Source organism: Cyanistes caeruleus, chromosome 2 (assembly GCF_971803275.1).
Source record: "Cyanistes caeruleus chromosome 2, bCyaCae1.hap1.1, whole genome shotgun sequence".
Classification (NCBI taxonomy): domain Eukaryota; kingdom Metazoa; phylum Chordata; class Aves; order Passeriformes; family Paridae; genus Cyanistes; species Cyanistes caeruleus.
Genome location: NC_141702.1, coordinates 8,163,225 through 8,178,624, shown reverse-complemented (window position 1 = coordinate 8,178,624; position 15,400 = coordinate 8,163,225).

Here is a 15,400-nt window from a genome sequence, read left to right as displayed (position 1 = left end):
GCCAGGTTAAAAATAGGAGGCAATAAATCAGTGCTGAACTGTGTTCATTTCTTATCCTGTGTCCCATTATTTCTTTATGGTCTCTGAGGCTGCTTGGGCTAGAAATTCACAGGACTGAAACATTATCCTGGATATTGTTGAATGTTATATTATTTAAAGATAACTCTAAAAATATTTGGAACCTGCAATCCTTTTTTTACATATGAGGAATGCTTACGTGATGGCAGCGTAGGCTGAACAGACTATACTTCATTGTAGTTTGATAAATATTTTGTTTGTATTTAATAAAAAAAGACAACTATAATTTCTGAATATATTTGAGTTCTTGTGAGTCTTCATAGATAATTGCTCATTCATAGATTCAATTCATAGTTTCAGCCACTTATTTGGGAAGTAGGAAAGCCCAATCTCAAAAAATATAATTGACACCATTTTAATAATTAGTGGGAAGTAGGTGGAATTGCACCTACTGCAAGGTTAGTCCATACTGCAAATATGCTAAAAAAAAATTTAGTGTAAATGAGGATTTAATCTGAAGTGTTTCTTTTTGTTTCTTTTTTTTTTTTTTCTTTTTCTTTTTTTCTGGAGTTCTTCAAGGACATCTTTCTTCTGGCATTTAAAACTCTTACTAATGTTAGATTTCCCAGAATAGAGAGGTTTATCTCTTCAGGAAGCTGAAAACCTATGACCTCTTCTTGAATAATTTCCCAGGTGGTAACATTTAATTTTTAATTATTTCTAAGTTTATTCTGGCATTTTCATGTCACCTGCAACAAAGCATTTTTTACTTTCTCTCTTCTTTCTAGTTTGTCACCAGCCACTTTCATTACTGGGGTTAAAATCAGCAGTTGCCAGAGCTTTACCTCACCCAACACAGACAAAGAATAATGTCTGAATAGAATTCTTCAGAGACAGGCACCTCCAGAAGGTGATTCATCTGCCCTATCTTAGATACCTCTCTTAGGGAAAGATGAATAGACTTTTGACTAGGATTCTGTCAGTGAGAAGTTTCATATAAATATCTTTCAGAAGTGTTTTTAACAGAATATTTTTTATCTAAGGAATATAAATTGCTTCTATTCCTCCCAGCTGATGTATCTGGCTGGCTATGAAAAGTGAGTTTGCTTATCTCACTCCAGCAACCACTGTATTCAAATGTTACCACTGCCACTGGATCATATTCCTCATTAGCACTCCATGGGAAAAAAAAATAAAATGAAGGAATAAACATCCTACCATCATTTAATGCTCTTTCCATGTCAACAATGAAGGAGGTTGAATGGATAATTATAGGAAGTTACTGCTGTGTGAAATATATATCTTAACTTTAGTCATCTAAAAATAAGGGATCTGCTCAAAACTATATACCCAAGTTGTATGCTCACTGAAAACCAGCCCGAGGATCATCTTTCCTGGCTTGAGGCACCTATTTTAAGATGAGTCTTCTCACTAAAGGAGTGGCCTAGACCTCTATGTCACAATATGGACTGGTTTCAAATAATTAAATTTAATTCAAAGTAGTCCCTTGCAAAACTTGCCACTCATTCTGTGGATTTATGGAGATCCAAATAACTATTACATCCTGCTAATATTAAAGTTATAGGAGCACAAGCACAGAATCAGTGAAATGGATGCTTACATCTAGGGTACCTGGCTGAGGTTAACTAGTGAGCCTCGGTCCTAGGGAGGGGGACTTGGCAGGTTTGCTGTGAGCTTGGCAGGAGACTTGCCAGCAGCACAGGTGTCTCTTCTCCAGCTTTCACATTCTCTTACTTGTTCCACTTTAGAAGCAAAATCCTTCTCTTAGAAACACACACACAAAAGATCTTCCCACTATTTCATGAACTTTTAGCTCCAATGATTTATATTGACAAACCTGGCTCCTAAAGGGCTAGAGATTGTTTAAAACGAGGAACAAAGTCTGTGTAATTGTAAGACTATCTACTGACCCCAGCAGTGAGAGCATTTATGAGAAAATAAACCACTGAGAGAGAGAAAGGAAAAAAGAGAAATTAAACAGTGGCCCCTGAGGTCAGGTCCAGTCTGTGTGTGGGCTTGCTGTGCTAATGGGCGTGTTCAGCCCTGGGGACTGAGGGTAAGTGTTCCCACAATTACACCACCCAGCACAGACTCTGCAGATGTCAGTGAATCTTCCCAAAGAGCTTGACCCAAAAAGGATAAGCAGACACAAACAGCAACCCTTCAGCTAGTTTTCACTGGGGGTCTCCCTGGGGCACTGATTCTGCTTTATTTTAAGGTCTATATTCAGAACAAATACTCTCTTGCAGGGACAGCAGGTGCTTCTCACCCAGTGCAGAGAGCAGTTCATGAAGAGACCACCTGGCCAGAGTCAGTGGCAGAGACTGGAAATTCTCAAGGGCTTTTGCTCTTCTTCCCTTGCTGTAGTTCAGGTTCACAATCAGTTTGTGCTGGACTGGAGCTGCTCAAGGGGCTCATTTTTTATGGTGTGGAGCCAAGGCCAGGAAATAGGTGGAGAATGTCTGTGACAGTTGAAAGTGGCAGGACTTAAGGGGAAAAGAGCTGTTTCCCAGCTTATTCAAACTTTGTTCACAGGGATAGAGTAAACACAGCAAACAGTTTACAGAATTTCCCAGAAAGCAAAACCACTTTATTTCACAGAGCCTAAAGGGCCATTCCTCACAATAATGTGTCTCATTTCTTTCCATATTATCTCATGTGGACCTCCTGAAAATGTCTTAACGCAGCATGAGAGTGTAACATATTACAGTGTGACACTTCTGAGTAAAATGGAATATGTAAAAATTATTTAAAATATCATCTCTGCTACCATAAAGACCTTGAAGCATCAACCTTCATTCCTGATCTGTGCATAACTGCCAACCACAACTTAAGTTTAATCAACCTCATAACTTCTTCAGTTTTCTTCCACAGAGACAACCCAGAGCATAAACATAAAGCATCTCCTCCTGCTTTTCCTCCTCAAGGGTATCTTTACATGTGAGCAGACATTACATGCTCAGCTCCATGAAAAGTACTAGAATTAGATTTCTGCAATATTTTTTATGGCTGAATCTGCCTTTGCATTCTGAAAGGTCCTGTTCTTTCTTTTTATCAGCAATAGAAGCTTTTTGTGTTGGCTGTGTAAATCTAATTTAATTCCCATCATAGTCACTGCTCCATAGTGACAATCGACATCTAACTGAAGGCAATGATTTTTAATTCATTACATGTGTTCTTTTAACTTGTGTATATGTATTGCTAACTTTCCTTTTCGACTGTTTCTCAAGAGCAAAAATTAAATCATCAGTGCTAGATGCATAAAATGGTTTTATATGGTTCTACATTTCAGATTAATTTGCAAGTCAGAAGTTTCCATTGTGCCAAACAACCCTATGTATTTATCTTGACAATGATGCAGGAAAAACTAATAACAACGATGCATACAGAAAGCTTTTCACCCAAAGATCCTGGGACACACGACAAACTTTACATGCTGATTACAGTGTACACTTGGTATTGTTCAAGCTTTTCATTTGCTTTAGAGGATATAAATGTAAATAGAAAGCTATGCACAGATAATATCAGTCATTGATATACAGTCAGGTCTGGGATAGGAATGCAAGGAAGAAAGGAATTCCTCCTCATCGACACAGAGCATGAGGAATACTGTGCAGAGAACAGTGGGGCAGCAGCTATAATTACCTGGTGTAAATCACAAGTTATTCCCTCACTTTCTTCCCAGCAGCTTTCTGAGTAAGAACCAAATAAAACCAAAGCACATGGGAAGAAAAAAGTAGTTACATGCGAACTGACTTTGGGTTTTGCCTTAGTTACTTTCAGGTAAGAGCAGAGTGAATTGTAGCTTAAAAGCTGGGGATTTTTTGCTGCCTCAGAATATTGCCATTTTGGAAGCATATTTTAAAGGCTGAGTTTGTATTTCCTGCCTTACTGAAGTCTTTGTCTCCTATGCTCAAATGGTTTTTAAGCAATTTAAGCTGAGACAAAGCCCAGAATGTTTTATAAACATAAGTACCTGAGGTCCTTCCAGATCACCATGAGCTGAAAAGTCCATATGGCTTTTTTCTGTGTGCTGACTCTGTAAGACTGAAAAGGTTTGCTGTACTTGATAATATGCTTTTTCTCTTAACAATTCTTGAACCCCTAGGAGTAATTCAACTAGGTCAAACATTTGCCCAGTATCCTGCTGTCAGTTCCCTGTCTCCCTAAATAGGAGATGTTGGCAACAAGAGCTCTTGAAAGAGATCCTGCAGGAAGACAACTGTATTTGTAGTCAGTAAAAAGCAGTAGTCAGCACATCCCAAGCAGTTACTTTGTCTGGCATTTGTACCCTTGAGAAGCCAAGGTGTTGGACCCCAGAGAAACTGGGTTGAGCCTGTCCAGTTTTTGGAAGATATCTATAAATTTTTCTGCTGCCTTCTCTCATTTCCTCTGCTGCATCCCATGGAACAGATTCTTTTTCTCCAGTGCTCAATATAAACAAATATAATCAACAGCTGGTTAAACTATGTTATACAACTTTATTAAATGTAATATGCTGTGTGTGTAGAACAAACTCACAATGGAATGGGTCACATCTCTGGGATATTTTCTTAAGTGCTGCAATTACCATGATTACGATGGGTTATGGTGAGGCAAAAGTGCCAGAAGACAGTGATGATTATGAATACCTGTTTTGTGAATACATGGCTTCCTTGTGGAAACCCATGATCTTCCTCTTGACCTTCTAAAAAGTGTCATATGGATACAGTTATTCACCCTTTAGCGAGCAGAATGACACTGCACAACATAAAAGCACAAAATCTATGATAAAATGCCCAGCTTTGCATGTAGAATTTATTCTATTTAAGCTCAGCTATTTAACAGAAAGATCTGAAAGTCTGACATGAGGTGTGTTAACCAACTGAGAACACAAGCAGCAGAAAGAGAAGCAGGAGATGGGGAATTAGAGCCTAATTTTAAAAATTCCCATATGATTGGGATTTCATTTTATTTGAGGTTCTATGATTGTTTGTTTTTGGGAAAGGAGAGACAACTAAAAAGATGGAAGAAATAGATTTGACTAACACCAGGATATTTTGTTTACTGTTGGTTAACTTTTTTGTTTCTTTTCCCCCCTACTATTTAATAGAGTTATAAATGAGGAATTGCGGAACACTCACTGACAGAATCTTTAAAAGAATCTGAAAATACTGGATCTATTGGAACAAGATAGTGTCTACAAGGGGAACCAAACATCTCAAACAGGATGGTTGGTCAATGCCTGGATGGTGATGAGGGAATTTTAAGGGTCCTTGTAATGTCACTTTCAACTGTTCAGAGTGAAACTCTCCAAACCTCTGTTCTGATACACAATTCTTGCACCCATGCAATCTGTAGTTATACTACATAAAATTATCTTTACTGTACACAAGAGACTTTCCTACCTGACTCTTTCTGCATGTGCTGAAGGGGGTTTTGAACTGCCTTTTTGAAGTGTCTTATTGATGTCAAATTTGATCAATTTTGCACCAGGAATCACCTCAAGAAGCTTCAGGAACGGTCAGATCCTCAACTCTCAAGGTTAATCAACACATCTGAGCATAAAAATTGGTCCAAGCATAGATGGAGCTGCCGGAAAAGACAGGCCCACCTGGAGACTTCCTGTGCCAGATAATCAGATGTTTTGTGGTGAACCAGGCTAGGGGTTAAGTTCACCTTGTCTTGAGTCTCTCCACTGATTCAGATCAGTCTGTTATCTAATCTGTGCAGCTGGATGAGGAGTACCTGGGACACCCAGGGAACTCATGTCTAAAGTGCACTGGGTTTGCACAGCGACAGGGCTGAACTGCGCCATGGTTGCAGAATGAATTTAAGCTTCATTTTATAACTGTCACACAATTCTTGTTTAAAATGTAGAAAAAAAATTCACCCTTTCTTCAAGGAGATATTTTATTTCAAAACATCAGGGTGAAGGATTTCCCCAGGTTTAATTTTCTCCAGTCTTTTCAGCTAAAGGCTGAAAGGGAATCCGATCTGGTTAGATTATTTTTCAGTCTCTCAAAAAATACCATTTTTCAGCAGATTTACTACTCATTGAAAAACTCTAGTCTGGAACTACTTTTCTTTGTCTTATTATCCAAAACTGCTTGTAAAGTAGATCATGAGCTGTTGGTCTGTTTCTCAAGTGTCAGGAAGTATAGTGCTTTAAATAAAGTATTCAGCTGTCATTCTCCATTTCAAGAATTTCTGATGTGGACTGTTTTCCTAACCACATCGTTTCACTGCACCACACCAAAGGAATATCTAAGGCATATAACCAAATTTTCCTCTGTATTTATATTTCAGGATATTAAGGATACTCTACCATTGCTATTAGGATTCTGACTCTACTAAAGCTCTGTACAAGTACTAGTTGTGTTTTTTGCCTTGAGCAACTGTGTATTTTCTTTATAGTTGCAGCACATTTTCACTTGCCGTATCTTTTTTTTTTATCACTTCATTTGTTAATATTTTTCTGTTCTTTCCATTTTAAGATTTTCACTATCCTAATTTTATCAAATTATAATCTCAACATTTGGCCCAAAGCATTTAAATAAATGAAATGTTCACCTCTCCTCAGCACTGAGCTCAGCATGGCTGTGACAAAAAAGGTGGATGTTCTTTGTCTGTCCTGAAGTTTCAAGCAGCAGTTACATTTTACTGAAATTTCGCTTCTTGTTCCTGATGCAGACAGAGCATCTAGGGAAGTATATAGGGAACTCTGCCACTGTCATATTCAAAACTGTTCAAAAGTTTTATACTGATGAACACCCTGGAAATCAGGTTTGTCCACTGCCTGTCTCCTGCCTCTATTCCATAGCAAAAGTCACAGCCTCCGCAAATCAGTTCTTGTCATTCCTTAAACCATTTTGATTTAAAAAATGAAAAACACCACAACAAAATTGGGTTAACCACGACCTATTCCCATTACTTAAGCTAATATGACTTTGTGTAACTGAACTGGGTGAAGAAGCACTCACACAATCAATCCTGCTAGAAAATAAGAGCTAGTCAGCAGTGATGCACAGTAATCTCCTCACAAGCAGAGCTGGGCTTAGGAAAGTACATCGGTTCCCAGCCTGAGCTATGCTCTGCAGAGCCCCATCCACAAAATTAGCCATGCTCTGCTATACATTCCTATAGAGGAGTTTCAGCTTACTTTTGTATTATTATGAAACCAGTAATCACCATGACTGTGAAAACATGAGAGTGAAATATGGGACATTGCAAAGATAAACACCTGAAATTACAGCTCTGAGAATATGGCTTTTCCCTTACTTTCCAAAAAAATGTTAAGTCTGAAACCAAACTACCTCTGTTTCAATGGGGGCATTGTTAGCTATTTTACTGCTGAACATTGTAACAAATCCATCTAACTTGTGTGCTAAAATTCCAGAGATGTTCAAAATCGTCTGTGTCCTGACATGGTTGTTAAGGGAAAACTATCAAGCTATGGGAGTCTGCATTATATTCTTGGAATGAAAAAAATGGGAAATGGGCTGAGCACAAAATAAATAGAGTTCTTCAAGAAAACAGATGATATTATAGACTTCTGCCTCCAAGTACTATTCTTCTTATGTAAGTTACTGCAACTTGAACTTAAATTCAGTTCCTTGATACAGTTAAATCAGCTCAGATGTTTTTTTTACCAGCATAACAAAACTCAGGTGTCCTACCACAGTCTTTGGGTCTGGTTGGTCAGAGAGCACACAAGGAGATGATCCCATACCAGCACTGATAATAGCTACCACTCATTTCTCAGTTTGCATCCCCAGGACTTGCACTAACATCTGATTGTGGGGAGAATAAATTCGGCTGCTTCAAAATCGATGTAATATGTTGGCTCCAATGGCAAAACAACACAGAGAAGTAGTCAGAAGTTGGACTCTGGACCCTTACGTGTGCTACCACTCCACTGTGCAGCATTCAAAAATTTTATAGAATAAAAAAGATTCAGAACTTTATATTTGCCAAGTGTAAACACATTATTTATTAGGAGAGTTCTTTGAAACTGAGTTAATAATCACTTGCCTGCTGTACAGATGGTTTTTTTTGTGCTTCTAGAGAAAATGGAAAAGACATCTTTCTGCATAAAGAAATATAATATAATCTGCTCTAATAGTGACAGCTTTTTCAATTAAAGCTGTTCATATTAGTAGAAACCCATTTTACTTGTTCATTCAGCCTGCTGGCTGAATAAAAGTAACATCTATGCCACAGTGGGAATGGTCTGAAAAATTCATTTTCTAACTAGCAAGTATACAGAGGAGTTACAGCTTATAGGTTTCAGAGACAACATGGAACATTGTGTTTTGAAGAACCCATTGGGAAAGTTAAATAGCCTAGGACCAGTGATATTTTGTCATAAACCAACCCTTAATTGTATACATACTGCCCTTGGAGGTTATGGGACAAAACAACTTGATTTTAACTGAGAATATGAGCAATCTACTGAGTAAAATCTGAGTTGTCTGAGGTGTGTTAATGCTGTTCTGAGTTACAACCTTGGAAATGAGCGACTGACTGCTCATGAATACACCATGAAACTACCTAATAGCCATTATATCTTTTCTCCTTCCTTCTCCAAATGAATGCCCCATAATAGAGAGCTCACAGCTCATTCTGTTTATAGGAAATGACTTTCACATACAGCACAAGAAGATGTTCCCCCTAAATTGCAGAAACAGATGTAGGAACAAGCTGAACAGTTACAGATCCATGTTAAACCTATATGAGTGACTACAAACAGATTCAACAATTCATCTAAAGCATTAGGAAAGCTATTTGGTTTGATTTATATAGCTATAGGACCAAATGGCTTTTCCATATGAACCTTATATAACCTAGGCCATGTCTGGGGAACAGGAGAGACATAGACATATGAAAAGACACATACGACAGAAAAGGTCATGAACTTAAAGAGAATATTTTACTTGCTAATGAGTCACTGTTACCTGATCTCTTCTTATGCTGGATTCTTGCTCATTAACAATAACTATCTTTGGATTTCCAAGCATTTCCAAGAGCAGTTTTATTACACTCTGCTTGTGCATGTACCATTCTGCCCTTATGCAACAGTATTTACAAAGAATTAATCTATTAAAATACATTCTAATTTTATAAGGGAGAATCATCCATCAGTCACTGTGCTCATTTTTGCTGCCTAGCATAAAACAATATTTTGGCAAACAAAAAAGCAAAAATAGCAAAATTAAAGTTTCTAGAATGCATAAAAGTTAGCACAACTTAAAGGTGAGAGAAGCAAGAAATATTCAAGTCCAGTCCTCCTCTTTCTCAGTAAAAGGGGTTGTGCAGCCAGAAAACGATGTCTGTATAGTCTATGGTCACAATGGTGTTATTAATTTTATTTATTTTATGTGGCACTTTTCATAGAATCACAGAATATGGTGTTGGAAGGTATCCACAAGAATCGTCCAGTCCAGCTCCTGCCTCTGCACAGGACACCCCAAGCATCCCACCCTGTGCCTGAGTCTCAGTGCCAGTCAGTATCCAGCTGACTGCTGGTAATTTTGTCCAGAAGGGTCCTGTGAGAGATGTATAGAAAGCTATACTGAAATCCAAAAAGATTCCATCAACTGGCTTTCCTTGACCAACCAGGTGGGTTACCTTGTCATAAAGCAAAATCAGGTTTGATAAGCACTATAAATCAAGTTATGTAAAGACATGTTCTAAAGTCAGAGAAAGAGGGCTTTGAAAGGACCCTTGCCATCAACTATTCCAGTGCCTTTCAACTTTTTATTTTGTGCCTCATTTCAAGTGTGTGACTTCTGGGACAGCGAGATGCTTCATGCCTCATTTGCTGCAGTAACGCTTTCACCACAAAGGAACATATCTCTGGCTGAGAATTTTGTCTTATCCAGCCCTGGTCCAAAGTCAGGATCTGCAATATCGAAATCATTCCAGACAGAGACTTGTTCTATCATTAGAATGACATGCTTTTATCTACTGTCTTACCTCAGTAACCCATGCTACATTTTAAGCTATTATTTCCTGTCATGTCTGTGGACACAGGGAACTGATTATTTCTTTCCTTTTGCTGGCAGCCCTAGAGAATACTGTTACCACATCCTACTCAGTATTCTCATCTTTTGGCTAAGCAAAAGAAATTCCTCCAATCTCACCTTAAAGGTCATGTTTTCTACATCTGTGGATTACCAGCACTCGCTCTGCTGGACTCCCTCCAGTTGGCCCATCTGTTACTGTGCACTGCTCAAAACTGGGAACAGAACAAGGTCTTATGAATGCTGAGTAAAGCAGAAGGAGTAAAACCTAGACACGTCTGCCATATACTCTAGTATGTGGCTTACTTTTCACAGCGTGAGTTTCTTCACTCACATTCAGTTAAGGATTCAGTAGCGTCTGTTTAACTTCTGCTTTGCCAAGAGTGCTCTCTTTCTTATATGTATGCAATCAATTATTCCTCAGGATAGTGTTCTGCACCTCTCCTCACTGAGGAGTTGTGTCCTATTTTTCCCTGAGACTTTTTCTTCAGCTTCTCAAGACACACATGAATCTTTTTGACTCTTGCTTTCAGCCTCTCAGATTTTTCCTCCTGAGAGCTTGCAATCCCTTTCCACATTAGTAAAGTCTGCAGATATTACAGCTCTCCTCCCTCTTCCACCTTGCAAGGTGATAAATGAAACTATTTCATACACTGCAAGCCAGGAGAATCCCTAGAGCAAGCAGTCTTTCTTTCAGTTTGAGAGTGGGCCTTTAATCCCTTCATTTATTTTTTTATCCCCAGTAGGTTTGCTCTCTCTTCATGGCAGATTTATACACCCCATTTGCTACTAAGAGCGTCCTGTTAGACAAGATCAATTTTTATTAATGTCAAGTTACGTAACATCTCCTCTCCTGGTCACTGTTCTTTTCCTAATTATACATGCAAATTATTCTTGTCTGACATAATTTGATCTTCTCAAGTTATACTGACACAGTGCTTATCATACTGTTAGATTCCTAGCTCTGTTAGTTTCACCAGTATCTTCCTGGTAATGGATGATCACCTTCCTGGCCTTTTTGATGGATAATTTACCCATCCTCTGGTTATCCTCCTCAGAGATCAAAGAACTAAAGCCTCTTCTTAGGTCTTTGATGGGAGATTTAATCAACAACTGCTCTAACTTGAATGGCCTCTAAACTGTCCTTTTCCATTTCCACACACCCTTACCTGCTGTTTCTTCATGTCTAATCTTCTTGATGGAGACTGATGGAAAAACTGCCCAAATTCCTAAATCTTTATATTAAAATCTGCTATAATCTGTGCCTAGCCACTTGTAATCCCATGTTTATGGTGTATTTCCTTTCTGAAGATTATTCAGGTCTTGAAAAGCCAAACTTCTAATGAGATTTCAATCCGTCTTGAGAAGCAACATAGTGCCTGGATATGGAAAAGCTTCTTAGACAACTTTAAAGACACTATGGGAATAGTTACATACAATTGAAAGTCTGAACAAGACCTCTCAAACAACATAAGTTCTGCAATCAGGAAAAGGAAAAACTTTGTAATATCTTTTAATAGACACAGCACTGAAGGCAGCTGCCTCAAAGAGTAGCCTGCACAACTGGCTGGGAATCACCAGCGCAGATAAATAATGTAGATTTATTACTTGGCTCATAATTCAAGTAGAATAAACTGAATTACAAAATTAATGCCTCAAAAGACTTTTCTGTACCAAACTGTTGTAAATTCAGAGCATGTACTCCAAGGAATCAAGTGCATTTATGGTTGATAGAACATGGCTTACAGCTTTGAAGGTATGAGAAGGTGAATAAACTGGAAATGCAATTCTCTGCTCTCTGAAAAAAAAACCAAAAAAAAAAAAAAAAACCAAAAAAAAAAAAAGCCATGCAGAGTAAACAGTCATAAATACAAGAAATTCATCTGTCCCCTGAGATAAAAGTAGTGATCATGGTAATAGGAGCATTATAGAAGGTGCAAAGTAGAAGATGACAGAAGAGAAATTAATCAGTCCAAAACTGTCATTGGTTTAAGAACCAAAGAGCTACTGCAACTTCTACAGATAAAGAATATGAAGCTGTTGGAAAGGCATCCTTTAAGGGCAGTTATCTGCAACTGAGATCCAAGAGAAATGCAAAGAGAGAAAGGCATTTAAAATTAAAAAATCACATTCCCGTATCAAGCAAGTTTTCATTCTTTCTGGATCCAAGTAAACACTGTTGCCAAATGTCTTGAAGTACAGGGAAAATATCCAAACGCTTAAATCAAGGCAGCCTTACATAAACTTTCCACCAATACAATTTGATATAACTTCCACAGGGACACGGCTCTGACCTATTGCAAATATATCGGCGATTGTAGTAACTTTAAAAAACATTTCAGAAGTGACAAAGAGCTTGGAGATGAAATTTCTTTTTTCAGTAGGAATTCAGGCAAATAGGAGATTGCATTTTATGCATTTTTACTTAAAAACTTCCATTCCAGAATTCCTAGCATGAAGCAGATGCCCTGAGGTCACCAGGGTTTGTCTAAGAGCAGTGATGACAACTCAGTAAGAGATTTTTCCCTTCTGGCTGCATTGGAGCCTCCCAGCTGCCTGCTCCTGAGGCTGGATTCAGCCTCCTCATGCACAGCTGCGTGCCCACAGCCTGCCTGTGTGCACGTATCCTTTTGGGGAAAGAAATGACTGGCACACAGGGGAGTCCCACCAGTAGCATCTGCTCACAAATTTGGAAAGTTTGGATAGCTCAGATTTCAAACCACGAGACAAGTTGCTCTAAGGAGAAGGTAAACTGTGCTCACACAAATTAATTCAAATATAAGAAAATTATATTTCCCTAAGGGAGTATGTTTATAACAGCTACTGTAATTAAAATTCTTTAAAGCTGAGGTGACAACAACTGACCAAGCAAAGCAAGCTGACATGCATCAGAAGCACTGTTTTTAAGAAATCCCTGCCTTCATTAGATGTCAGCAAACACTTCTGACAGTAATTTTTCAACAGCACAGGAATACAGTCAATGGCTGTTCTCAGCCTACCAGAGAATGAATCTATTTCTAGAAAGGAAAAGAGAGGGGAAAAAAAAGAAAAAAAAACCCTAAAGAAACCAAGAATCCCTGACTTCAAGGATATATGGGCTTCCCTGGGAAGTTTGCTTGAGTGAAGTCACTGCATCCACCACAGAGTGATGCTGAACAGAAGGCAAACAGGGGAGACCTCATCCTGCTCCAGAATAAGGAGCTTCCCCTGGCTGCCAACAGCATGATCAGGACGAGGCCCTGCCATAAGGAGAGGAAAAGGCTGAACTGTGCCACCAGTGAGTGAGAAGTAAAAAGTGTTTCCAGAGTCTGGCTCTGTTAACTGCAGCGGATGTGCTGCTGTTTACTGTCCCCACTTGAACCGAGTGGGTATCTGCAAAGCTCCATAATTAATGTCCCAAACTGCTGCACAAGTTTTGAGTTCAGGTAACTCACTGACTTGTGTGGGCTTTCCCCAGCTCTACAGCAGCCTGCTGAGGACAGTAACATTAAAAGCCATTTGTGTCTGTAGTCCCTTGCTACAGCACTTCAAGAAATTTTGATGAACACCTGCCCCTAGGCAAAGACTACACAAGTGCTGAAATACAGAGATAAAGCAAACACATCACAGGTTTCACAAATACATGAACTTTAGACAAAGCATCCTGTTGGGGTGTAACACACATTACTGTGCACTGAGGAAATAGAAGATCTGATTTTGGGGGGTGTTTTTTGTTTGTTTCTGGGGGAAAAAAATACAAAATGCAATGTCATAAAAATTTAAAAATTTAAAAGATATTTCAGATAATGAATAAACTTTATGTTGATGCTTTACTCATTGATTTGAAATAAATTCAAACGAGCAAAGTTTGCCACTTTTCCAACTGAACTGTCACTTTCAAATGTAAAATCAACATTTTTTTTCAGTTTTTAATTTATTTTACATTTTCAAAAATTGCTTTAGTTTTTCAGCCGAGTTTAAATTTTCAAATACCTCTGTGTGTTCCAAGAACCATTTACCACAGAATGGCACAACTTTGACAGGAGAAAATTGTCCATTTGTATTAGTTTTCCTTGTATATGCTGTTGGGGCTCTAAGAAGCACTTTGTGCAAGGAGAAGAATCTCATGCTGGTGGGGTTATAGCACAACTCAAGCAAAGAGCAGCTTGTATAAACAGCAGATGCTGACCTTTTCACTCAGTGAGAGGGGGATTCATCTCCATCTTAACTGGTCACTCTGGCTCCATTTAGAGCCAATGGAGACAAATGAGTAGTTTTAGGACAGAATTCACAAACTCTCTTTCAAACATCTAAATTAGGATGAGATGAAATGCATCTGAAACCAAGCTGCTTTCTACCCCAACCATAAAAAGAAAAAAAGCTACTTTACCATCCCTGACTATATAAAGTGAGGGTAAAATATAGGTCAGATGCACATGTCCACAGTAAGGCTGATGAATCCCACCCATCAAAGCCCAGTGAAATGACTGTGACTGTCTACTGAGTTCACTGGACACCAAAAGGGAATCAGTGCCCATTAAGGAAGCATTTAGCTGCATTTATTATTCCCAAACCATAAGTGCATTTATTTAGTTTTGGATTTTTTACCAGGTCACTAAGTCTTGCATATCGATAATTACATAGCATTGCTTCTTAATGGCATTTGCATAGATGCAATAATACTTACACAGCCAGTTGTAAGAGGTCACACACCTTTCCAACCAAAAAATCAGATCTTTTTTCCCTTGTTGACTGTGAGGAGTCTACAGGCCTGATCCAGGACCCTGATAGCTCAGAGATAATGTCCCATGTGGCTGCAAGCCAGTGCTGCAGCAGACTTTAAAAGTGTGGGTGGGGGTAAAAAAAAAATTAAAAAAAAAAAAAAATCACAAATTTTCTGTTTTGCAAAGCATTCCAGAAACAAATTCACTACTAGCACTCAAATCTTTTGTTTTTCCCCAGAGCTCTAACAACCCTCCCACTCAGAAATAATTATTAGCTGGAAGCTCATTCTGGCTTTTACCATTCCAAATGAACCTGACAAGCAATTTCCGAAGGAATTTATGTGCTGCTGTTTTTCCCTAGGCTGTGTTTTAAAAGTAAGATCCCTTTTATTGCCTTTTGAGAGAGTTTAAGCAACTTTACCAGTCCCCTTAGGGAGTATTGCTGGACACTTTGCAAACAGAACAAGAAGCAATGCTATCCTTTCTGCAGGAATTCTTATTACTTCACCCCACTCATTAGAGCAGTGAAAAAAGGGCATCTGTGAAAGTTCTTTTAGATAATCACTGACTTAGCTTAACAGATCTTATTTAAAATAATATTGGCATAGTGAGAGCAACATGAATAGTTATAAAATACATATAGAACACAATTCA